Genomic DNA, 27683 nt, shown 5'->3' with positions numbered 1-27683 from the left:
AAAAACAGAAAAATTATAGAATTTCTTATGTAAGCTTGGAATATGATGATGGGGAATCTTAGAGGCAGAACACAGGAAAGCACTGGTAGAGGTGCACTTGCTGGGAGGGGATCCAAAGCCAACAGAAGACTAGGAATCAAAACAATGAGCCCAGGGTGTTGGGCGGTCATCATTGCACAGGGCTTATAATGAACATCACCTACCTGATAGTCTCATCTGTGTGCCTTCAATAAGACCATCAACAAAGCCACAGTTCCCATAAAATATTGTTACGTCTTCCTCACTGGTGTTCTTCCTAACTTTTGCTTCATTTCGCTGCTACTCAAGCATTGCTTTTCTGAATCTTTATTCTTTTTTTTTTTAAAGAGAGAGTGAGAGAGGAGAGAGAGAGAGAGAGAGAGAATTTTTAATATTTATTTTTTAGTTCTCGGCGGACACAACATCTTTGTTGGTATGTGGTGCTGAGGATGGAACCCCGGGCCACATGCATGCCAGGCGAGCGCGCTACTCACTTGAGCCACATCCCCAGCCCTGAATCTTTATTCTTAAGAGTTTTAAAACTTGTATATATTATGTATATATGTACATAATATATATGTTATATACTTATATATACACACGTACACACATACATCCATACATAAAATTGAATGGCCTCTACAAACAGGATAATATCTAAAAGTTGGAGAAAAGGATATGTTCAGTTATGGGGAAAAAAAGTCAAAAGAGCTAAGAATCTGAGTAACTGATGAAGTCAAGCTAGAAAATGATTCATCTAAATGAAAACTAGAGTATTATTTTTTTTCCCCTGGAGGATGAATTAAGTAGTGGGAGCAGCAGAGTTATACATTTAGGCAAAAGAATGGATAGTCTAACAAGCTACTTGTCCATAATAATTCCTTCCCAACACCAAGTTCTCTTCTCATACAGGTGATAATTGAATAATGCCCCTTGGGAATAATTATGAAGCAAGGAGATACGCATAGGATGGATTTAGGAAAAGTAAAAAGAAGCATGGTGTGTGATGAAACAGGGATGTGAGAATTTCGCAATGCAGCCTGAAGTTTCTGAATTTTAGATTTAAATGTCAAAATATAGACCTTGATATTGGGATTATTGTGGGCCTATGGAGAGGATGGGGTGAGGAAAAGAGGGGAGTGGAGTGAGAAAATAGACCTAGTGATGAGCTTGTGTTAGCAAGAAGGCCCAGGTAACTCTCCCATCCTCGGTGCTATTAGTTCTGCTGCTACCAGCGCTACCACGTGGCCTGTGCTACTCTGTCTTCCAAGAGCTTGCCAAAACTGTAGGAGAAGGATGTGCTGACCCTGTGTGGCAAGTGCTCTCAGCCTTAGAGTTAATTTGCCTGAGGCCACCCAGCTAGTCAGTGGCAAACAGCTGGTGAACCCAAGTCCTCTGATACTTGGAGGCACATTCTTCACCTCTCTGTGTCAGCGGCTGGTCATTTCCAGCTTCCTGCCTCTGTCCACGCTGTTTCTCTTGTCTTCATGGCCTAATTCCACCCTCCCTGCCCCTCACTTGGCTAGCTTTTCATCCTTCAGGTCTGGGCTCAGGTGTCATCCTGCTCAGCATAACTTCCCTGGAGCCTCCTCGTGTGGGCCAGGTCCCTGATCTCACAGTCTTCAGGTGGGAACCCTGTGAGGGCACACGTCATAGCACCTACCACACCCTGGTAGTGTTCTGCCTCATCTTGAGAGCTGGCAGCCTCTGGCCCCTCCTCCTCCTTCACAATCATGAGGCCCAGCTGACTTGACCTCTTTAAGAAGAATTTCTAAATCAGTTCCTCCCTCCCTATTCCTGATACCGGTTCTCAGGCACCATCTGCAATTGCCTTGTGAAAGGTCCCTCCGCCTCTAATCTACACCTGCCCCACCACACCCTCAGTGACTGCCCTTAACCTGGTGCCCTCTAGTCTCGCTTTGTCCTCACTTTAGCCCTGTCTCTTAACAGATGGCTGCCTTGTGACACCCAACAACTCTTTGTTCCAACCCCACCCCACTCCTGGCCACTCCTCCCAGGAATCCATCTGTGCATCTGTTCATGTGTTGTTCATGTGCACCTGAAATGCCCTCTCCTCCCCTTGGCAAACTCAGCCAGTGTTTGCATTCAGAGGCCACGGTGGTGGCCCCTCTGCTGGACACAGCAACAGCATGTTCTCATGACGCCCTGCCAGCCATTGTCACAGGGCTCACTACCTTGCACTGGTCTCCCTTTGCTTCTGCCTCCCACACTAGATAGGAGCCTCCTGAAGGCAAGAGCTGGGAGATTGAGCCCACTTGTACATGTTCTGACCTGTTTAATGCTTACACTGTTCCTGTGGCTTTTGAGTGACCAGCTTTGCAGCAGATCTCCACTGACACCCAGGGAAGCCTTCTCTGATTGCAAATGTTGGAATGGGTCATTCTCTTGTGTTAAAATCTCTAGCACTGAAATGGCCTTCTCCCTAGAAGATGTCTGTGAAGGCAAGACTGAGTCTTGACTGTCTTTGTGATTCTTTAGGACCTGCCACAGACTTGGCACGTGGTAGATGTTAAATGATTTGGGACAACCCAAAAAATAATATGTTTCATGTTTAGTACTTAGGTTCTGTGATGCTGCATAGTGCAAATTAGAAAAATAATTATTATACAGGACTTGTTTTAGCTCATCCCTTAGCCCTCAATTAAGCAAGGGATTTTACAAGCAAAATACTAAAGCTCTTGGCCAACTCTGTCAATAGGTGGCCTTCTTAAGCCCAAACATATGTAGATGACATTCTTAACACTTTTAGGGGGAAAAATAAAAGTCCTTGTTACCTTCTGAAGGTAATATCATTGCAATTATAAGAAATCATCAAATTAATGGATTCTGAAAGGTAAACAGCTCCAGCTATTATAGCTATATTAGGAGAATTTCCACCAAATTGTAAGATCTGTAATGAAAATTTGGGGACTGATCCGAAGGTCTTGAGATAGCAAAGTGGGAATAACTAGCTAATCCACCTCAGGCCATAGAGTTAATGTTTTTTTTGTTTGGTTGGTTAGTTGGTTTTGGTAATGGGTATTGAACTCAGAGGCACTTGGCCACTGAGCCACATCCCCAGCTCTATTTTATGTTTTATTTAGAGACAGAATCTCACTGAGTTGCTTAGCACCTCACTGTTACTGAGGCTGACTTTGAACTCATGATCCTCCTGCCTCAGCCTCCCAAGCCACTGGGATTATAGAAATGCACCACCACACCAGGCACAAGAATTAATTTTTAGGGAATAAGTGCCTATACTTCTGACAAGCAATTCTCAGGCTGACACTCTAAACACATTGGATTGTTCCTTTCTTAATGAGTGCTTCTGTATCTGTGGGCCTATCCCAATAAAGGAAGCACCCCCACTGACGCAAAATGAGAGATCACAGCTCCTCCACGGTCAGGTTAACACAGCACATTGTAAACATCTCTGACTTCTACTTATCTTTTGATTTGCAAAGGATATTTGTATCATTTAGATACTCCTGCGATATGTGCTTTTTCTTTGAGATATCATCACATCATTCTCACCATGGCTAGTGAATAAAACTAACATCAGTAGTAGAACAGTTATTTTATATTAGAGTATTAGAGTCTGCTGTGAGATCTTATCTTTTGAGGCATGTTGACATTCACCAAACATTAACTGCACTTTTTTTTTTTTACCCTTGCCAGTGCTGTACAAGATACTGGGGCTACCAGACAGGCAACCCTCTCTTGTGCCTGAAGTTTATATCTAACTGAAAAGACAAAAAAAAAAAAAAAAAAAGATGAAGACAGCCTAGCAATGCATCAGAATATAGAGAAGCATGGATGCAACAAGAGAACAGAGAAAAGACCTCCAAATCAGGGACTGGGATGGTTTGGGGGTGGGAAGGCATCAAATTGATGTTTACAATGGAATAAAGAGAAAGTAGAGCATATTAGCTTCCTAGAGCTACTCTAATAAAATGCTGCAAGCTGGGTGGTTTAAAACAACAGGAATTTGTTCTGTCCCTGATCTGTAGGTTGATAAGCCCTGTTGGCAGGGCTTTTCTTTCCCAAGGCTCTGAGGGAGAGCCTGTTCCATGGTCTCTCCTGGCTTCTGTGGTTGCCAGCAGTCCTTGGCATTCTTTGGTTTATAGATACGTCACTCCAGTCTCTAGGTCTTCACAGGATTTTCCCCTGGGTATCTAAAGTTCACTCTTCATATGAGGACGCCAATCATACTGGATTTATATCTCGATATGAACCGTTCCTAATTTGATAATATCATGCAAATCTTATTTTCAAATAAGATCATGTTCATAGATTCTACGTAGACCTAAACATTAGGGGTCAGTATTCAACCCAGTAGGCAAGACATTTAAGAAGCAGAAAGCAGCATGTCTGAAGGCAGAATCTTTGTCATATTTGCACAACCAACCATACATAGATCCTTCTCAGATGGTTGGATGGAAAGTTTTGGGGGGTCCTAATAAGAGGCATAAGGCTTAAGAGGAAATAAAAGTCTCTTTGCAAAGAGACTTGTGTACCAAACTCAAGAATTCAAATTTCATCATGAAATGTGTGGGTGCCATTGAAGGATTTTAATTCTAGGAGTTACATGATCATATTTGCATTTTGAAAAACCTCTTTGGCAACAGTATAGAAAATTGAAAAAGGTACAGATTGGAAGCAGAGAGATTATTTAAGAAGTTCTTGAAATAATTCTGGCAAGAAATAAAAAGAGCCTATGTTACATCAGCACAAGGAGATTCAGGAGGTGGGTAGATAAAGGAGATATTACAAAGAAGGGATTTATAAATTGGTGGTTGGTTAGGTGTGGTGAACAGGAGGTAAGAATGGCTTCCTGGTTTCTGACTTGAGTGAGGAGATGGAGGTGACATTCACTGAGATCCATAAAAGGAAGAACATGCTTAGAGGTAAAAGTAAATGAATCTGGGCCATATTTAACTAGTGATATCAATAAGACTTCAAAATGGAGATCTGCTTTTGAAGATCAATAGGGATTTCTGGCTGGACATAGATTTGAGATTTATGAACACATTAGTAATTGGGTCCCCTGGGTATAGGTATGAAGTTGGAAGATTATCTGGGAAATGCTAATATTTATGAAATAAACAGAGGAAAAAGAAAATCTAAGAAATGGCGTCAGGAAGAGGACTTCTAGAGAGAAAAGAAGAAAATCAGGAAAAATAGCTACATGGGTTAGGAGAGCATTTTCCTGGTATTAGAGATTTGACCAAGCTGTGATCCAACTCAAGTGAAAAACGGTGAGCTTTGTAGAGTGGGCTCGCAGGTGGCAGGTGGTGAGACAAGGAGTGACGACATCTCTTCCAAATAAAGAATCTTATTGGAGACATGTTTTTAAGGAAGGTGAGGGATTTCTCACACAACTGCCACTGAAATTTTTGTTAATATGAAATAAAAATCTTTCATTCATGCTCCATGACATGGACATTGCTCACTGCCCACCCTTGCCAAATCTATTCCTTTTCTCTGCAATACCGCTGTTTCCTATTGGGGAATTACTTCTCTGCATTCAACCTTAGTGGAACTGTCAGTGAAGGTGCCTTGCACTCCCTTCCCTGTCCTTTCCTGGACAAAGTCCTGGGCTTCCCTCCCAGGACTTTGAAACTGGAAACTTTAAATTGGAACAAGTGTTTCAGGAATGGGGTGACTAGAGTTTATCCCAGTGATAATTCCCTACTATGTCCTGGTTTCTACCCTTTTCCAAAACTATTTCCTTAGATTTCCCTTCAATTTTATGCCTGTTGCAGATCCTTAGACTGGCTGTAGTACCTAAGACTCTGGAATTAAATGCTGGAGTTCAAATCCAGGTTTGGCCCCTTCCTAACTAAGTGACCCAAGGCAAGTTACTTAACTTTTCTGTGCTTTTGTTTCCTCATCTGTAAATCAGAACTAGTAACAGTATCTACTCTATTGGGTGTTCTAGTAATCAATGAGTCCAATACTTAGAATAGTGCTGAATCAAAGTAAGTGCTATAGGTGTTGGTTATTATTATTCCTATAAGTTGGCTAGGATAATTTGTTATCTTGGTTGCTATGCACCACCAAGAATCCTAATGGACACCTCCTTTTTTTCCAAATTACTAGCATTTTATCATACTGAATTTGAAAATATAGACAAAATTAATAATTTGATACAGGTTGACTACATATGACAGTTTGAAGAGAGAAGGAGATTTAAATATGCCATTTGTAGCAAATGGGTAAAAGCTCTTATCTAAGAATCAAATAAAGGAAGATAACAAGAGATGTTAATGGCATGTTTGTACCGAATTTTGGAAAACAAAAAAATATGGGAGAGTTTTTCCAATTATTTTGAAATGCAGTAGCTCCACATTGCTGCTGACAGAAATGAGATGGATGATAGATCCTTTCTGTGCAAGTGCATAACACAATGGGGAATGCTGCATCCCAGGAATCAGATTTGGAGGCCCACATCACTTATACCCCCTAGAAGTTAATTTTTTTCACTGATTCTCATTTCCTCCTTGAAAAATGCTGGCTGCTTTCTGACAGTGAGTTTCAGGATAGTTTGATACACACCAGTGTCACACCAATAGCTACTAGGGTAGGTGCTGTGGTTTGGATGTAGTTTAAGTGTGTTTCCCCAAGATTTACATGTGGGAAGCTTGGCCCCATGTGTGAGGTGGTGTTGGAAGATGGCAATAACTTTCAGAGGAGAGACAGTGGAAAGCAGTAGGTCATTGGAGGCAAACCCTCAGAAGTGAATAATGTAGTCTCTAGGGACCCTGGTTCGTTCTGGTGAGAGCAGGGTTGTTATAAAAAGAGCAGACCAAACCCCCCGAAACTCTGGCTCTCTGTCTCACCATGTGATCTTCCTGCACCCACTCCTGCCATTGTGATGCCATCCAGCATAAAGCCCTCACCAGATACTATACAGATGAAGCCCTAGGATCTTGGGCTTTCAGATTCCAACATTGTGAACTTAGTAAACATATTTTCCTTTAAAAAGTACACAGTCTTGGGTATTTTGTTACAATAATGGAAAACAGACTAAGACAGTGAGTTATAAAGGGATTGGGTAAGATCACCCAGTGATTAAAATAGGGAAGTAGAAAAGGCCAAAAGTAGACCTGAGAAGTCTGGCCTGTAGAGATGAGGAGGAGAAGCTAGCCAAGATATAATGGGCAAAAAGAAGATAATGAATAGCCTGTGGTTCATGAGGACAAGACAAGCCTGTATTTCAAAGAAAAACATGCACAACTGAAATGGTGGCAGAACATCTTGTAAATTCATCCAGATCAAGGTCACCATGATTGTTGTATTATATCAAATGGAATCTAGTGCTGAAGGCTGGGCTTTATGAGTCAAATAGTGGGTTACTGGTGATAGGTCCAGACTCTGGGTCCAGGAGGCTCAGATACCCCAGAGGGTGGAAAAGGTGTGAAACTACCAAGATATGTTTGGCAGGTGTCCCATCTGTTAATGGACAGGACAGAATGATAATCTCCTTGTTGTAGACAAGTAGTCTAAGGTCAGTATTGTCCACCAACTATGCAAGTTTCTGAGACAGAGAGAGTGACACCAAGGTATAGATCTGATGGATGAAGTGAGGTTAGGCAGCCATAGACAGTGACCTGTGAATCAGCACAGGCAGCTCAAATGGTTCTGAAACAGAAAACATGCCGAGAAATTGGGAAAGTCTGCTTTCCCAAGAGGTCATGGTCCCTCCCTTCACATGCCCAAACCAACAGAGAAAGCCCCTTGGGATCAGCTGGCTTCCCATCCAGACACAACTCTGCCACTTTTTCAGAGTTCAGCCTTCAGAGGAAGGAATGTTGGCCATGCAGGTCACCATTTGAACCTAAAACTAAAATTCTTAAATCATTTTGAGAACCTAACCATGACCCCCAATTTCTTTTTTGTTGTTGTTTTTGACCCCCAGTTTCATCTGAAATGTTCAATGGACTCTTCAGAAGCCACCATACCCCCCCCAACTTTAATGGTTCTAAGAGAAAAATTGTTTAGGCCAAAGGCTCTTCTCATGATGTATGAGAAGCCTACGTATCAGAATGAAATATTGAAAAGAAAAAAGGATATTAAAAATTTGTTAAAAGGGAAACAAATCATCATACTTATATCTACCCAAACCAGCATATTTGACACATATTCTTATGAGTTTTCATTTCATAGAACATACCTGTCACACCGCATGGGTGTGTTAATGATGAGTCCCAACCAGAGCTGCAGGAGTTCATGTCTTCCTGCTGGACTCTGGTGGGCAGAGGATCACCCACCAACATGCCCCCTTACAAATGAGAGTTGGAGGAATGAGGCAGCAACTTTGAATTTCCATCATGGGTAATGGAGGAGAACTTGGGAAACACTGGATTATGTTAATGTCTGACAAATAACACTCTCTGCCTTTCCCCCCTGTTTCTTTACAAGTTGCAATGTACTCACACTATCTTCTGATATGTTTATGTTTGTTCTTGTATTCATTTGTTTTCTATTGCTATAATAAATTACCTAAGTGTAGGTACTTTAGGAAGAAAAGAAGCCTATTTGGCTCACAGTTTTGGAAGCTGAAAAGTCTAAACGGCATGGCATCAGCTGTTGTTGCATGGGGCCCTTTGCATCACATCACAGCAGATGGCATCTGGCAGGAGTATATGCCAGAGGGAGAGATCACACAGTGAGATAAGAGCCAGAGAGAGTGAGAAGGGGCCAGTGGTGCTCTTTTATTAAAAACTCTATCTCCAGAACTAACTTAATTTCTTTCAAGGGCAGCTTGCCCAGTGACTTCCCGTGAGGCTCCACCTCTTCCACCTTCCTTCCTTCCTTCCTTCCTTCCTTCCTTCCTTCCTTCCTTCCTTCCTTCCTTCCTTCCTTCCTTCCTTTCTTTCTATAAGTACTGGGGATTAAACCCAGGGCCTCACCACTGAGCAAGCACTCTTCCACTGAAGAGTGCTCTTTTTATTTTATTTTTAAAAATGTTTTGTGATAAGGTCTCATTAAGTTGCCCAGGCTGACCTCAAATTTGCAATCCTCCTGCCTCAGCCTCCTGAATAGCTGAGATTGCAGGCATATGCCCCACCTTCTGAGGGCCTACTTCTTAAATGTCCCCCCATTTCTTAATATCAAGGGCCAAGCCTCCAACCCAAGAACCACTGAAGATCAAACCACTTGGAAACCATAGCACTTCTCTTTTCTCTTTCAAGGCTTGCAGGAAGGTGAGGGGTAGGTACACTGCTCATATGAAACAGCTTACCTGTGTTTTCTGTAGAGGAGTGTAAGAGAGATATCTAGTTTTTCAGCAGAAACTGCTAGTCTTTCTGCAGATTCAAACAAAGGCAAGACTTAAATCCTAAGTAATCATAGAAGTAACTAGTACAACAGTAATTAATAAAAGGGGTCTATAATTATTGTGGTTTCATATGTGGTGTCCCCTAAAGCTCATGTGTGAGGCAAGACAAGAACATTCAAAGGTGAATTGACTAGAGGATGAGAGTTGTGACCTAGTCAGTGGATTAATCCACAGATATGGATGAACTGGGCAGTTACTGTAGGCAGGTACGGTGTAGCTGGAGGAAGTAGATGACTGGGAGTGTGACTTTGGGGTATATGTTTTGTGCTGGTGAGTAGAGCTCTCTCTTCTTCCTGATCATTCTGTCCTTTGCTAATGCCCTTCAGCCATGATGTTCTTCCTCACCTTGGGCCCGGAGCTATGGAGTGAGACATCTATGGACTGAGACCTCTGAAAACATGAGCCAAAATAAACTTTCTTCCTTTAAGTTGTTCTTTTGGGGTCTTTTGGTCATGGTGATAACAAAAATCTGACTAAAATAATAATTAAGAAAGATTATATTAAAGATGAATTAAACTATCATCAGCAAAAGCTAGAATGATCTTACTAAAATAAATATTCCAAAGGAGCCCTAAAGATTATCACCTGGACAATTTGTAGAATAAATAAGTAAATGTTATATAAGATAAAATTTTGCATGATTATTGCTTGTGCATAGTAGGTGCTCAATACATTTTTTTTGGAAGAATGATCGATGTAGTCAAAATTCATTATTAAGGTCAGATATCCTATATTATTCGTAGCATGACAGAAGGACAAGATAGCTTTGAGTTCAGAGAAAGAGCTTACTGCTTTTTTTCTGTTCTACTAATTAAAGCAAGAATTTCCTGGAATCCAGTTCTCTTGGGGCAGGTAATGCTCACAGATTCTTTCCTTGAAATGAAGTCTCCCTGGCCTCGGTTAATTGTAGACGTTATTCATTATGAAACTGAGAACCCCACATAAAACCAAACCCCTGTTAAGATCAGTTAGGCATAATGGAGTCTTGTTCTTCCTTTTTCTTTATGAAATATATCAGCAAATATCAAACTGGCCGGTCAGTATTCCAGATTGCGTTAACAGTGATAGCATTACAGTTAGTCCTTGCTAGGGACGTGGACAAGGAGGCAAACAAAGGTCTATTTCAATAAAGGAAAGAAAAAAAAAATCTCAAACCAAGGAAAGGGGTGCCCATTGAGTTCCTCTGCAGCTCCTTGCAGGGCTGGTGGGAAATGGGCCATGTGGAAGCATAGCCACATGCTGCTCCTCCTCCTCCAAGAGGAGATGCGATGATTATTTTGTTAGCGAGGCCACTGAACTGCCCAAGCAAATCTTACCCATCTGTCATGGAATTGTTTTCAAGAAGGAAGAAGAATACCCTTTCATCTTTTCTATTTTGATTCCTTTTTCTACAGATTCAAAGATAACATAAAACCCAAGGTCAAAGAATGTGAGAACTCCATCTAGCATTGAGAGGCTGCTGGCTCTAGGAGGGGTACTATCATTTTAAATTGGTTAGAATATCTTGACTAGCAAAATGTAGGCATCTCAGTAAACATTTAAATTAGCTATCCAGCTTTCATTCTGTTACCCGAACCACAAGGCCAAACCTATCTTGTAATCCAGCCTTCTTCCCAAATAAGGACATGGTTCTACTATTAGGGTAATGGCTCCCACCCACACCTACAGATGCGCAAATCACACACACACACACACACACACACACACACACCATATACACACATGCATACATTTTGTCCAGTCCCCTTACTGGGTAATATAGAAGCAATTGGGATATGGTACTTGTCAAAGAGGATGAAGTTTCTCTGACCAACATCTATAGCTCCCGTACCTGGGTTGCCTCAAGGGTCATATTTGGTGCCTATCTCTGGGCCATCCACAGCTAACCATGTATCTATGTCAGTAACTGACCATTGCCAGGGTAGAAGAGCAGCCTCCTTCTCTTTATCTACCTATCTCAGTGTGGGTCTCATTAGCTATAAATCTTATCAGGAGAGTAGTAAGCATTGGGAAGACAAGGGTTTGGGAATGAATTAATCACTGGCATAGACAGTGTCTTTCCACCTTCCCCCAGCATCATCCTGGCAGGCCAAATCTCTGTCTGGTCCCTTAAGTCCTGACTGATTTCTTCTAAGCTGCTGCCTGCCCTAGCCCTGTATGTCCCTGTCGCCTCAGTAGCTGCCAACTCTCCAGCTCCCATCCAGGCAAGGGACATCATGGGAGTGGTTGGATTCAGGGAGTTCCAGACATATTTTGGCAAGTAGAGGGAGAGTGAGCTCAGAAAATGTGTTCCTGAGAGGGCTCTCTGACACAGGAAGCCAGCCACTAGGTTACCTGGGTCTGTGTTTACCAGGTAACTTCAGTGCTTAAAGTTGAAGGTTTCATGTATGTTTTCTTGAGATTGTTTTTATGGGGGTGTTCAATAATACTACGTACATATTTTTTTTCCAAGGTTAAACCATTGCAGCTCTGTGTCATAACCTAGAGCATTTGGATCAGATCAAAATAGCTTTCCAAAGAAAAATTTGACCCTGAGCATAGGAAGTCCTTTTGGCAGGAGGGATGACCTGCTAACCCGGCAAAAGGCTCACTTAGACCAAATGAAATTCCATAGTAGGGTGCAAGTCCATCTCCATCTTGGCTGGCTTCCATATGAAGTGGTTCCTAATTAACCACAGATTGATTCTGCAGAGGTGGAGGAACGAAACCAACTGCAGAATTTCTTTTAAAGCTTTCCAGACCATTCTGATGCACAGCTAAATTAGGATCCTCTCATCCAGGTCAACCTTCTAATTTCCCAGACAAAGGTTCTGAGGCCCCAAAGATGAAGTTCCGTGTCTTCTAAACAATGATGTTCTTTCTATTGCCCAATACCACCTTTCTGAATTTCTTTGGAAATGCATTCAGGGACACTCTGAAATGTTGAATAATTACAGGTACATGACACTTCACAATGGAGCTATTCCTAATTATGCATTTTGGGGAAGATCTCCATTGTTGGAACATCATGGAGTGCACCTGCACAAGCCTAGATGGAGTAGGTCAGTCACTCCAGGCGGCCCTAGATACCATCAAGAGATGCAGTGAACTGAAGGTCCCAGAGGCTGTTGCCAGAGTACCATGGCATACTGCTTTACGATGCACATTTTTTATGAGTACACTCTAGAATAATGAGCTAAAACTATAATGTAATAAACAAATAAACTGGTAACATTATCATTTATTATCAAGTTTTATGCACTGTGCTTTTATGTGCTACACCTTCCTATGAATGGCAATACAGTAGGCGTGTATACACCAGCATTCCCACGGTCAAGGGAGCAATGTGCTCTGATAACATGTTACGATGCTACATCACTCTGCAACAGGAATCTTTCAGCTCCATTATACTCTCAGGAGATCTCATTCACACATCACCTTCATACAGCTGGCCTGTCCTTGACCGAAATGTCATTTTGCAGCACATTACTAACAAATAATTGCCTTTTTTTTTTGTAACAACAGTGCAAGTATCAACGTGGAAGGGCAAGTAATTTCTTAGTGCTATTATGAAACAAATTCTGACTTCATGGACCCCTGGACAGAGGCCCTTGAGAACTTTGAAGTAGACAATCAGCTTTCTGGCTGTTATCCCACATTTTAATAAGGGCAGTCACAACAAGCAAAAATAAACATGCTTTATTTTGGCAAACACAAATCAGTAAGTTTCATTTCATCCAGCAAAACTGAATTTAAGTATGCTTGCTTTGCGTTGACATGAAATACTAAAAAGCACTTTTGAGTTATTTTCCCTTTGATCACCCTTCATGTATTGTCCTCCGCATGCTCTCGATTCTTTGTACTAAGAGGGAAATGGTACCTTCATTGGGTAGAGTCTTTATCTTGGTCAACACCTTTTCCCATTTGTCTCATCCTCTCCACCTTCACAGATGTCAGGTGTCCCTCAATGTCTGCCTTTCCCTCTGTGTAATTATCATTAGTTTGGCATCTGTCCTTCTTACTTCACAGTACTCTTCTTCAGGCCAGAGTCTGTGTTTACTCATTTTGCATCTTAGGTGCCTACTTGAGTACTTAGCGCACTATTGGCATTTAATCATGACATTAGATATTGCAAGGAGGAAGAAAATGCCATTTGGAAAGAAGGACACATATCATAACATACCAAGTCATAGATGTACACACAAGTCATCTGTAGGACACATCATACAGATTGGTTGGCTAGAATGAAGTCTATGAAAAGGAGATTCTGTAATTATTAAAATTTTTTTAAAGAGTGTTTTTGTCCCAGCAATTTCAGAAGCAGGAATGATGAGGCTCTGTGGCCATAGATCTCTTTTACTCCACATTATTTTTCTTCCAGCTTCTTAAAACTATCTCAATCAATGTAACATTCTGACTCAAAATAAACACAGCCTTCAGGAGATTTAAACTTCACTGTTTTGTATTAATTGGATTAATGCTTTAAGATTATCAATTAACTGAATTTTGGACTTGGGAACATGTTTACCAATACATATGGTATAAACCGAGTGAAACTGCCATGTAATAAATTTACCAGATCTTTCTTAACTTGAGAAAAATATGTGGTCTACCAAAAAGATATGCTTTACTCCTCTCTCTTCTTCAGCATTTCTGAAATTCAGTGTGGTAGAGTCTGAGCTGCACTGCACACATGGGTTCCTGGCCATGTGGAGCTCTGAGGTAAGCTTACTATTTCCAACTGTGGGTCACTGTAGACATCAATTTGGTGAGCATCAGATAGCAACCTTAGATGGAATGACATTGAATAAAAATATCAGAAAATGCATATTGTTTTTATTAACATTTGATTTTGGTGAAATAGATAAGCAGTTGAATGTGAATGTGTATACTGGGTCGCAACACAATTTTACACTGAATTGGGTCAAAAAAGTTTGAAATCTATAGGTATAACTGATTGACAAAGAAAATTTGTAATATCCTAAATATTCCATTGAAGAAAAAGTCCCATTAACCACCATACCCAGCTCTTTTTATATATCATTTTAAGTTGTTCAGGCTGTCCTTAAACTTGTGATCTTCCTGCCTCAGCTTCCTAAGTCCCTGGGATTACAGGCATGTGCTACCACAAACAAACATTTTTTTTTTTTTAAAGTTAGAAGCTTGCCATCAAAAACTATGAAACAAATGCAGGAGAAACAAAAGTTTGAGTTGAATGCTTGATTAGTTGAGAAAATAAAAAGAAAACTTCATTTTTATAAATTCTTAACTAGTAAGTGCTGTGATAATCATAACTACCATAACTTACCATGAATTTCAAAAGGAGATGCTTTACAGGGTCAGTAAAAGTGTGTGTGGTGTGGTCGAGCAAGATCCCTTTCAAATTCCAACAATAGCCATTGCCAATTTGTGACTTTACCACCTCCCTCTTTCTGCCCATTTCCTTCAGTCTTTTATTAGAAAACTAATTTTTACAGCCTTCCCACTCAGGCACAATCCAGGTTCTTACGTTTTCTATCATCCTCCTGAACCTGTTGGAGTCTGCTATATTCCATTCAGGCTACTAATACAGAATGCCAGGCTGGGTGGCTTCTAAACAACAGAAATTGATTTCTCACTGTTTTGGATGCTGGAAGGTCCATCAGGTACTGGTAGATTCAGTGTCTGGCCAATCTGCCTGGTTCATTGCGGGTTCTCCTTTCTGCATCTTCCCATGGCAGAAGGAAATTTGAGAGCACTTGAGATCCTTTTTATAAGAACAACAATCCCATTTATGAGGGCATTGTCCTTATGACTTAATCACCCGCTAAGGCCCCACCTCCAAACACCATCACATTGGGGATTAGGGTTCAACATCTGAGTTTGGAAGGAACATAAATAGTAAGTCCAAAGCAGAATATAAAGCCTGATAATTCTTTCTTCAAACATTACATCCATCCATGGCCTTCTCTTTCTACCGCCCTTATCTATGTTTGTCCGTACTATTGTTTTAACCATTTGTCCAATCCCCTTACTTCAGTCCCCTGAAGGTTCCCCATGTACAACCAATTCGTCTTTCATATGACCATTCTTATCCTGGAAGCCTGTCAATAAGCTGATAGGCCAGGTGCAGTGATGCACACCTGTAATCCCAGTGCCTTTGGAGTCTGAGACAGGAAGATCACAGGTTCAAACCCAGCCTCAGCAATTTAGGGAGGCCCTAAAGCACTCAGGAGACCCTGTCTTTAAATAAAATACAAAAAAGGATTAGGACTCAGTGGTTGAGTGCACCCTGGGTTCAATCCCCAGTACCAAACAAATCAACAAACAAACCAACAAAAAATTGATAAAGAATGAAACCAGACTCTGAAACCAGCAGTATTGCTTATTAGTTATTTGACTTTAGGCAAGTTAATTAAATCTTTTGAAATTTTTATCAATTAGTACTACCTCCTGGGATTATTTTGTGGTTTAAGTGAGATAATGCTTATGAAATCTTTAGAACACTAGAGCACCTGGAGCACATTCATGCTCAATAAAATGTGTCTTCATGTCATAATACATTGCCACCCTACAGGATGGGGTATATGCTCTTCAGGCCACCACTGAACTGTCTAGGTATTGCACAGCCTGTCCATAATGTTACTGAGGTCCTGCTTCATAGTCTGAGCACGTATGCCTTAAGCATTGTAACCTTTTAAATGTTTAGGTCCTCTTCTTCCTCAAAGAGGATGTGTATCTGTTCTTATAGACTCCACCAGATTGCAGCATCTGCATAGGACTTTCTTTCTTTTATTCATTTGACCCCTAGCAAGAGAACTCAATAGTTTTTGTTTCTCCTTTGTGTCTCTTGAAAATGAAATTTACCAGAGGGCTGGCATAGCAAACAAAGAGCAAAATACCAAACACAATGTAATGAATACAGACAAAAGAAGAGGTTTAAAAGAATAAGAAATAGATGGATCATTTGGATTTCCACACTCAGTGAGATACCATATTTGTCTGGCAACTTGAATAAGTTATTTGATTTTAGGTAACTTACCTATGTTTTCTTGGCCTAGAAGTGCAGGGAGACTGACTTAGTCACCAGATTTTATGTAGACTTTGAAAGTTACCAATGTTTATCCACTTTCTTCATCCCTAAGAAGCTGGAACACTATCAGATGGAAGGCAGACCTTCTATCTTTATTTCTCCCATTTCTTTTTTTTTCATACAAAAATATGGGTCTAGATATTTTTTAAAATACAGCAATAGAACTATTATTTGCAACAATAAGAACAAAGAATTGATTAAAATGCTATTGGAATTAATAAGTATTCATATAAAGGATTGGATAAAACATGAAGATCCAAACAGCTTTTAATTATACAAAAGAAAATGAAAACATAGTATATTTATAATAGCAACAAAATGCATAAATTACCTAGGACTACCTGTAACACAAAATGGACATGAATAAGCCTTTCAAAGCTCTACTAAAAGTCACAAAACCTTGAATAAATGTTCCCAGAGGATAAATTAGAGTGTTGTAAAGAAAGGCATTCTTGCCAAACTAATCAGAAAAGTCAATTAAAAAAAAAAAAAAAGAACCTCAAGGGATTCATGTGGAATTTGACAACACTTCTACTGCTCATCTGAAATAACTTTTTGTAGATACTTTTTATTTTTTTCAGTATTGGGGATTGAATATAGCGGTGTATATCATTGAGCTACATGTCCAGCCCTTTTTATATTTTTTTTATTTTGAGATAGGGTCTTGCTTATTTGCCCAGTCTAGCCTTGAACTTGTAATCTTCTGGCCTCAAATTCAAAGTTTCTGGGATTATAGGCATGCACCACCACACAGGCCTCTTGCCCACCCCCACCGCTTTTATGTAGTGAATAAATTCAACATATCTCTTTCTTCACTTTATATTTTTTTAATGTCACCATTTATTCTGTTTGGGTGATTTTAAAATGGTAATTAATCAACAAGTCTTGTGAAATATTTTCTCTTCAAATGAGAATTAAAGGTACTCAGGCTGAAAGAATTAATTAATGCTCAAGATTTACATGCTATTGATCAAGCAAATTAATCTGTCTGTTCTAAGCGATATTTTAAGTGAATGGGACATTTATTCCCTTATCCCCTGAATACTTGATTTAAAGTTTAGCTCAATGGAAACCCTACAGCAACAGGAAAGTATTCCATTCTTTCCACAAACATCTTTGAGTACCAATTATGTGTCAAACTCTGTAACGAGATTAGATTCTCTTGTAATAATTATCTTGAAAGTTAAGTGGGAATTCTTGTTGCACTTTCTACAGGTTTCTTTTTTTTTTCTTACACTCTAAGTAGACTTGAAGAACCTCATTTGTCCTCTATAGGGGAATGTGGGTTTAGATATGGAGTATCTTAACCTCAGTTCTACTAAAATATCATTTAGAAAAAAATGGGCTCTTGCATCCTACCTGGTCTGGTGTACAATTTTTGTAGTAAATTTCACAATTCAGGGATTATATCTTAGAATTGATTCATTATGAAAAGAGTAAATGCAAAATTCATAGCTTTTTGTAGAAAGTAGAGGAAAGCTTACTAGTAAGGTTTGTGGAAGGGATGTTAGACACTAACACAGATCTAGTTCTAAAAAAGTATGCTGCAAGAGAAGATTAATGATATACTGTGGTGGTGATTTGCTCTCTCTCTAATAATTGCTTCCTACATTCGGCATGTTAGCCTCCTGAAAAAAACTACATTATTACTAAAATGAATTATTCATCTAAATTGTAGAGAAATCCAGCCAGATCATTCCTTCAGGAAGAATGAGAAACAATAAGCATGTCCAATTGTCATCTTTGAAGTACGAGAATATTAAACATTGTTTTAAAAATCAGAAGAAAATTTACCCTCAGGAACCAAAGACTAATCTAGAAATATCTGCAGACCTTTTCTGAGTTGATGAATAAATCTTGTTATACCACCTTCTTTGGACCTTGATAACCATGTACATCCAGTGTGCCTCAAAATCATAGGTGCATCTTCCTTTTCTCCTTCCAATTGATATTCTGAAACTTTACAATCATTCAAAGGCTTTTGTAACACTTCACTGTTTTTCTTGGTTTTATAACCAGTTCCTCAACACACATATAAATATTCAACAACTGGTTTTCTAGGGTGGGAAGAGTGCCTGGATTTATAATTTGCCAATTTCCATGGTGTAAGTGTTCCCACCATAGCCAGTTTCCAGCTACCTTCATGAAGTCACCGACCGTGGAGAGGGCAAGAGTTGCACAAGGTCAGATGTGTGAGACCGCTCCAGGCTTGCCAGTCCATCTTTCACCACTTATGTGGAATGTCCAGAATTTCTACATGGAAGGGAATTGCAGGACCGACCTAATTAGAAGGGGAAGCCGCACAGCACAATAGTCACTGTTTTCAATAGACTGAACGTTTTTTCATGTGAGTCAGGCGGCGTGGAATGATAGCAGAGATAAGACTGGCCAAAACTCCCCTGTCCATGCCATTCACCCACCCTTGCCATAGTCACTTGTGGATGGGTTCTGGTCTAACCTTGTTCCCAATGCCTCAATCATCTTGGCAATCTTTCCATCAACCTCCTGAGCACTTTGGTTGGAAATCTTGGGATCATCTCTGATTTTTTCCCCAGCCTTGCTTCCTATATGCCTGTAACACCTCTGCAGTAGTTTCCATATCTCTTTTATTTTTATATTCCTACTAACAATATTCATGGATTTCTCCTAGCCTCTTGTATGAAATATCCTCATAAACGATCTCTCCATTGTGGGTTCTTCACTGCTAGTCAGTCCAACTTTAAATCTGCTTCCTTCAGGAACTTCCTAATTGTCTGTTAGAAACTGTTAGTAGTTTTCTACTACCTTTCAGGAAAGCCCAGATTCATTAACAAAGCCATAGTGACTCTAACATGTCAGCTTTTACTTCCCAGTAGTAGCCACTTTTGTGCGACTACATCCCAACATCAGTGGGTGTACAAATAGCAGCCAATTTGATAATTCAGGCACATCAGGCATCTACTAAATACTTTTAATGAATCCCTAGGCTTAAACTTCATGGCAGTCCACCCTGCCCAGAATAAGTGGTATATCTCTGCCCCATGTCTACACCTTTCTCTATGTGGCTTCCTCTGAAGTCCTCACTCCTGTATAGTTGGAATATATCATAATGTACTCCCTTATAACATCTTTACTAAATATCTTTTCTCTACATATTATGTTAGATATATATTTCTTGCAGCCTATAACATCACAACTTAAACTTTATTAAAAGGGAGTAAAAATGAATTACAAAAATGATACAAATATTCCTAAGATTTTTCCTTCAGCTTATAACTTTTGACTGTAGTATTCACTATAGATAAAAAAAAAAAAATCACAAGTAAAAGAGAATGACTGTGATATCTATCTTAAACCAGAAGCCAGAAACCGACAGGGGCTTACACTGGAAAGAATGTCAAGGACCAAGAAAGAGCCGCGATAAGCAACTCCTGGAAAAGGCTGTTGAACCAGGGCCATCACATGCCTCTGTATCAGGGTCACAGCAAATCTTCTAAAGCCGGCTACACACTGGGAAGCAGCGTGACTACCTTAGCTGGGCCGGTTTAACCCCAGATTTCTAATGGAGTCTCATTTTATAATTGGAACTCGTGTACAGAGCTGGTTTAGACAAAGAGCTGTTGTAATATTGGAAAACCCAGAAAGTTCTTTGAGATAAAGAAAACTTAAATGCACAACTCCAGAGAACATCCTTCCCTATTTGCATGAATTCACAATGGGAAACTCAAAAATTTAACATAGATTTTTAAATAACAAACCTCTGAGCCATAGATTTGATAGTAATTTTCTTTATTTATTCTTACTCTTTTTTTTCTCTTATTCACATTTTTTGCTACATCTCACATAATTGAAATAAGATTGTTTCCAGGATTTTAAAATTCTAAAGAATAAAGTTTTAAAAATCATCCATAATTCCACCATATATTATTAACCCATTAATATTTTAACATATTCCCTTCTAATATACTAAATATGTTTTCTCTATATATTGTTAGATATATATTTCTTGTAGCCTATAACATCACAACTTAAACCAATATAATTTATCAAAAGGAGTAAAATCAAATTACAAAAATGATACAAATACTCCTAAGATTTTTCTTTCAGCTTATAACTTTTGACTGTAGTATTCACTAACCTTTGAAACAGGGCCAGTTGTTTTCTTGAGAATGGACCCAGTGCTTGGAGTTTTGTTACATCTTCCTTACATAAACTCATAGGACCCTTAGTAATTTTGTACTTCACTTTTGTTACGGAAAAACAAAGCAGTCCCGATTAAAAATAAGAGTGTTAAGTATTTAAAATTATTGCCTTATCTTTTATAACTGTCTCCTCACCCTGAATTCAATAATAACTTTTTTTATGGACCCACTTTTGTCAAATTTTTCTAAAGCTTTTGACTTAGTTTCAAAGAAACAAAAATGGTTTTTTGCACTCAAAGTTTCATCCTCTTAATGTAATAGAGTAATAGCCAAATTATGTGATGGCTAAAGAATTGATGTGAATAAATTTAGTGACTAGAATAGTTAAACTATGGAGCCAACCTAGGTGCCCTTCAACAGATGAATGGATAAAGAAATTGTGGTATGTATATACAATGGGATATTACTCAGCCTTAAAGAAGAATGAAATTATGGCATTTGCCAGTAAATGGATGGAACTGGAGAATATCATGCTAAGCGATATAAGCCAATCCCAAAGAACAAAAGGCCAAATGTTTTCTATGATATATGAATGTGGATGCTAATTCTCAATAAGGGGAGGGGCTAGTGAAGAACAGAGATACTTTGGATTAGACAGAGTGGAGTGAAGGGAGGCATGGGAGTAGGAATGACAGTAGAAGGAATTGGGCATCATTATCTTAAATGCATATATGATTACATATCAATGTGATTCTACATTATGAACAACCAGAATAATGAGAAGTTATACTCCATATGTGTATGATGTGTCAAAATGCATTCCATTGTCATGTATAACTAGTTAGAACAAATTTAAAAATTAGTGAATAAATACAGCATTGACAGGAGCAGAGCTGGGCAGACCCTCCGAGAGGGGTCTGCCAACAGCCAGAGTTCTAGGAGTGGTGGTCTCCTCAGTAAATTGGACATTGGGGATGGAAAGCTAGTCAGTAGATGGAGGTTATTTAGGAAGTTTCTACCATATAACCGTACAGTGAACTTCATTATACACATACCAGTTACTTTCTTTACTTTCTTGGACTGAATTCCTAGAGGTAGAATTGTTAGTTCAAAGGGCATAGATATCTGTGCTATTCTTCATCACTCAATTTGTACTCCCACAAGTAGAACTAGCAATGCCAGTCTCACCCTGCCCTTAAAGTCATTGAAATTTTTTTTAATGTTCATCAATTAAATAAACAAAAATATAGTGTTTAGTGTTAGTTCACCTGAATATGTTATTATATAAGATGATAATTCTCAACTGCATGCACATCCACTTCACCTAGGAAGCTTGTTAAAGTCTTTGTGTCTTATCATTTTAGTTACAAAGTATACTACGGTGGTATAAAATAAGCCATGTAAATAGCATATTGGTTTATTTTCTTATTTTATAATCTATTATAAAGTATTCATAAATAAATTATATTTGGTTCACACCAACAAAAAACATTGGGGGTGGGGGAGGGAAGTAAGGGAGAGAAGGAAAGGAGACCATGGCCACAATAACATGGCCAATAAGAATCAGCTGAAATGTTACTGGAAATGAAATAACACTTTAACAGCCTTGTACAAAATCATAACATATATCTATGTTTAAGAGAAGAACCATTGGGCAGATATGTGTATTCCCTAAGTTAGAAAGACAATCTATAAAGGATATTATTTAATTTTTGGTATTTTTAAAAAAGTGAATGTATATATTAATCTTTTTCAATGTATATTAAACAAAAAGAAGTAGTATAATCAGTTCCGTACAAGTCCCCAGATAAGATTCACCCCATCCAGGAAAAGAATTAGAGATTTCCTGTCTTCACAGCAGATAATTTTAGAGGAATAGAATTTATCATCTAAATTAGCCAGTACCCAAAAGAACACTGACATATATTAAAACCATATCTCCTTAAATTAAAATTGAGGATAATATAAGAATAACTATTGTGGCAATATAAGTCAAAATTTGGAACAATTATTCTTAAACATCCAGGGTATATGGCTATCTCACCTATAGATGTGCCCTGCGGGGGGTGGGGGGATCTATCCTCAAATGTAATTAGTAAAAGTTAAGTGAAACTCATAGAAACTGTGGCACACTGTGAAGGCAAGCCAAAATGAAAAGGCAGCATTCTCCCATTCAGCGCCTGTCTGCTGGGAGCCATACTGTGGGCTGTTCACTGATGTAGGTGCTCGGGGTACATCAATGAACAAGAATGACAAAAGTGTTGCCACTCAGAACCCACATTCCAGCAGGGAAAGACTGTCGATGTATAATACAAAAAGTGGGTTAATGTTTTGATGAAAAATGGTACAGAACAGAATAACAATTGAGCACAGCTGGCTTCGGAATTGACAGAGAGTGGAGGTCAAAGGACTTGCAATTTAGCTGTAGCCTGGTCTGGAAGGACTTCTTTGGAAATGAGACTCACCTGGTTTTGAATTCCAAATTTTCCACTTACTGTGTGTGCATTTGGTGAGCTGAATTTCTCTCAGCCTCAGTTTCCTCATCTGTACAAAGACAACAATCCTTTGAAGCTTGTCATAAGTAAATAACATACAGGGTCTGACAAATGACAGAAAGGATAGCAATCTTGAAAAAGAAATGGGTCAGATAGTGAGGACATGATATAAACTGATAACATATATGTGCCATATTTTATGGGCAATGGGAAGGCATTAGAATTTTTACACAAAGGAGTAGCATTTGCATGTTTATTTTATAAAATTGACATTGGCGAGAAATGGGATAAGTTTTCAGAACTGACTGAATGAAACCTATTATGTTAGTATAATTCCGTTAAGCCTGGGATAAACAAAACAGGTGGATTTAATAACAGGCAATTAAAATATGTTTTTCAGATTTAACATCATGACATTTAATCAGTTCCCAAAATATGGACAGAAAAATAAAAACAAATGAAATTTGTTTCTTAATCATTTCCGTTGATGTTTTGACCCAACTTCATAGAGTTTGACTTTAGGTCATCTTTGGATTTACTATCTGAGGGGTGTAAAATTCAAAGACTAACTGCAAGAGCTCCCAGGAATAGGAAAGTGAGGGAGAGGGGAGAAAATAACTGATAAACAGGAGTCAGACAGTCTGGGAAAAGTAATTTAAGACCTTTATTTTGTGGCCTAGCAGACATCTGTCTAAAAACATTTCTTGGCTGTTGATTTTGAAAAATACTAACATTACCTAGCTGGGAACTTGTAGATAACCAAGCTGGAACATGGAAATTATGGTTTCCTTTAACTAGCTTCATGGTCAGGTTGACCTTCACCACAAAACCAGAGGATTGGAGAACTGGGCAGTGCAAATCCATTGTCACTAATAGAAAAAATTCAGGGCACATGGATGTTAAGTTTTCCCTGTGTGAAGAGAACTGACTTTTAAATTTTTCATCCTTTTTGAATAGGTAATACATTCATACTTTATAATTCAAAACACACAAAGGCATATAGAGCAAAAAAGCCTTCCACTTATAATAGCCCTGGTACATCCACTTCTCTGATGGCAGCATCATATTTATCCTTGCAGAAATATTTCCTGTATACACAGCAGAGATGCTCATTTTCCCCTTTTTAATATAGACAGTAAAAAATTATATTTCTCTGTATATTGAGGGTTTTATTATTATTAAATTTTGTTTCAGTCGTTGTTATTGCACTTAAAATGTATTTTGGAGATTATTCACAGGTATTCATTCTAAGGAAATTTCTTTCCATCTAAGTTAACTCTCCTGCCCTTCTAGATCAGTGGTTCTCAACAAGGAACAAGTTTATCCCCAGCAGACATTTGACACAATCTGGAGATATTTTTGATGGTCCCAAGTGGAGGTGAGGGTGCTACTGGCATCTAGTGAGTAGAGTCTAGGGATGCTGCTGACATCCTCCAGGGGAGGACAATATCTCCCTCTTTTCCTCTCTACAAAGGACTACGGAGTTCAAAATGTCAGTAGTGGCAAGGTGAGAAACTCTATCCTAGATAAATGTCTACTTTCTACTGATCACATTAGATACATTTTACAAAGCTTAGGATTCTCTAGTCTCACTTACTTGTTAAATAAAATGAAGAATCTACTTCCGTAGTCCATTGGGGTATATTTTTGTTTGCCATTTTTCTTTTTCTTTTGTGTTTCTTTTCCTCTTACAACACTTCAGTTCTATGTAATGATTTTCAGGAAACATGAACTCCTCAAAAACATGAGTTACATTGATCTTATTTATATTTGTATTCTAAATGGCTGACACAAAAAAAGGCATTTAGCTTATTAAATGAATGGATGTTGAGAGTATTTACTAATAGTTTCAATGTGACTTAAGAGATTATTTTATTTTTAATCAAAGACCTTTTTTTTTTACCCTTCCTTGCATTCTCTTAATTTCAAATGTCCATTTTTCTCTAAACTTACATGGGCAATTTTCTTCTGTCCCACAGAATAGTTGTGTCAGGAAATGTCAATTGAATTAGAAATATCGGTCTTTTCCCTGGTTCAAATGTCTATAAAGTGTAGCTTATTATCACAGTATTAGGCCACTTAATTATATACAGTCTCGATCACTTACAGCTTCTGATTGAATTTGTCTTGACTCCTCCGTTGGATTGAAATCTCCTTAAGGGCAAAGAGCAAAACTTTTTTATCTACTTGTGATACCTGATTTAGTGTCTTATAGAGAGTGACAGATTTGTTGATTCTCATTCTCTTTCTCTCTCTCTCTCTCTCTCTCTCTCTCTCTCTCTCTCTCTCACACACACACACACACACACACACACACACACACACATACACACACATACACACTTCACTGGCCAAACCCAAAGGTTCTGACCCCAGGGGAAAAAAAAAAAACATTGATTTTCAGGAGCAGAGCACCCCAGATTCGCTCAGACACAAACAACAGAAAAGCAGCACAGGAGCAGAATAAACTGAAAGACCTGAGAGATGGATTTCATAACTTTACTTTTTCTGAGGCTTCTGTGTTCCCCAAGAGCAGAGCAACCCCAATGGATCAGCTCCGTGTATAGCTCCTTTTTCACATCTATTTCCATAGTCACAAACATTGCCAGCAGACACTTTGCCATCGTTCAACATGATTAAAGACCCGAGCGTGGGAACCAGAAGAGAGACTCCTCGCTGGTGCTTGACATGAGCTAAAAACAGAAATCATTAATAAGCGTTCAGCCTGCTACTGGGTTAGCAGGGGTCTCCCACTTAGGTGCTCACCTCTGTAGTTGGAAGATGCCTTTGCCAGAAGGGGAGCAGGTAGGGCAGAACCTGGATGGTTGGGGACTTGGGGGTGGGGAGACAGCCAGGGAGAAAAGCAGCAGGATCAACGAGGTCAGGGAGAAACAAGCAAGGACAAGAATATTTGTTTGTAAGGCTGAGTGGTATGTTACTGGTGCTAAATATATCCTACAGAAAATTGGGATGCAGAGCAGCTTTGATCCTATCTAACATGAGATTTTAAAATGCACATAACTTAGTTTACTTCTATTAGCTTGTTATTTAACCATCATTTAGCCCTGAGATCCTGTTACCTGCTCTTTGCAATTAAAATAAGCTTGCAATTGAAGTCCATCGAAGCTGAGATTAGAGAGAGAGAGAGAAACATTCAGATTTGAATATCTGTTAGGCAAACCAAGTAGATGAAAAGAGCCAGGTTGATTAGAGAAGGCAAAAAATAACAAAACTTAAATGGCTCAGCTATCTCAAGAAGAGTTCATATATAAGAAAAAAAAACTTACTCTAAGAATATTTAATACCAAATTTATATTTATCTGTGAATTATCTCCACAAGCAGGAAAATTAAGAGATTAATTTCTCAAGGTTACTAGAATCAGAATCTTTTTGATTTTCCTAAAAAGGTTGCCATATATATATATATATATATATATATATATATATATATGTTTTACTTGTACAAAACAGAAGAGGACTCATGATTGTGTTAATTTGTAAGTTAGCTGTCACTTCTTCAAATGATAGTCTTTAAGTTGAAGCTTATGAGAACACATAGTAAACTTATTTAAACATTGAACCACTGAAGATGGACTACATAAACTACACATAATTCCTGCCTTCACGGGTAAACTGTGCCAAAATAAAAATGTTTAAAAATAATGATTCATCATTTTATCTCTCATATTCTAAGCATCATGCAACTCGTTTAACATATACTATTTCACTTAAGCTCTATCATATCTCTTTGAGGAAGATAAATTCCATTCTATGACATTTTTCTGATGCCTTGAAAAAAGGTATTAAAATTAACTGCAAATATGTGTATGTGTACTCACAAATGTGTGTTCCTTGAGAGAGGTTTTATAGTTTTATTCAGCTTCTCAGAAGTATCTGGAACCCTCAAAATGTCCAAATCAGGGGTGGGAATATAGCTCCTTTGGTAGAGTGCTTGCCTTGCATGCACAAGGTCCTGGGTTTGATCCCCAGCACCACAAAGAAAAAAGAAAAGGAAAAAAAAAGTCCGAATGAGATTAATCAGTTTGAAGAGAAGAAATTTCTCTATTCTTAATTTGTCTTTATTAGCTTGAACTGGTAACATGGTTTAAAGGCTGTGCATTCTCAACAGCTGGAATAGAATTGTTCTGAGAAATGAGTTTCACAGAGAACAGTGTGGAATATAGGAAGCAACAAATAAGATCTAGCTGCTCCAAATCATAGAAAATGTCTGTTGGAATTGCATTTGACAAAAATGGATTATTTGGTATCTTCATGCTTCCCTGAAGCCTTATTTTAACTTCCTGCTTTTGATCCAGTCCTACTGTATTCCAATGAGAGACCAGGCCATGTTCTTATTTTTCTGGAAATTGTTGAACAAAAGAAATCTATCGAGATAAAAGATACATTTCTCATGACTCTCTTGTTATAGTGACGATTTTAATTGAAAGCGCACCTGCCACTGTTAGTGGCACCAGGCAGAGCATCCTCTTTCAGACCTTCAGATTTGCTTTAGCCACAAATGGAAGGGAAGAATCCATTTTTCAGCCAATGTCTTAGGAAAGTGCATTTGGCATGTAATGCTGTTAGTGCCAGGGTATGACCTTTTTAAGGAAAGAAGGAACTGTTCCTCCCAACCTGTGTATTTCTTGGGATTG

The sequence above is a fragment of the Urocitellus parryii genome, chromosome 10, assembly GCF_045843805.1.
Source record: "Urocitellus parryii isolate mUroPar1 chromosome 10, mUroPar1.hap1, whole genome shotgun sequence".
In the NCBI taxonomy this organism is placed as follows: domain Eukaryota; kingdom Metazoa; phylum Chordata; class Mammalia; order Rodentia; family Sciuridae; genus Urocitellus; species Urocitellus parryii.
This window is presented reverse-complemented; position numbering follows the sequence as displayed.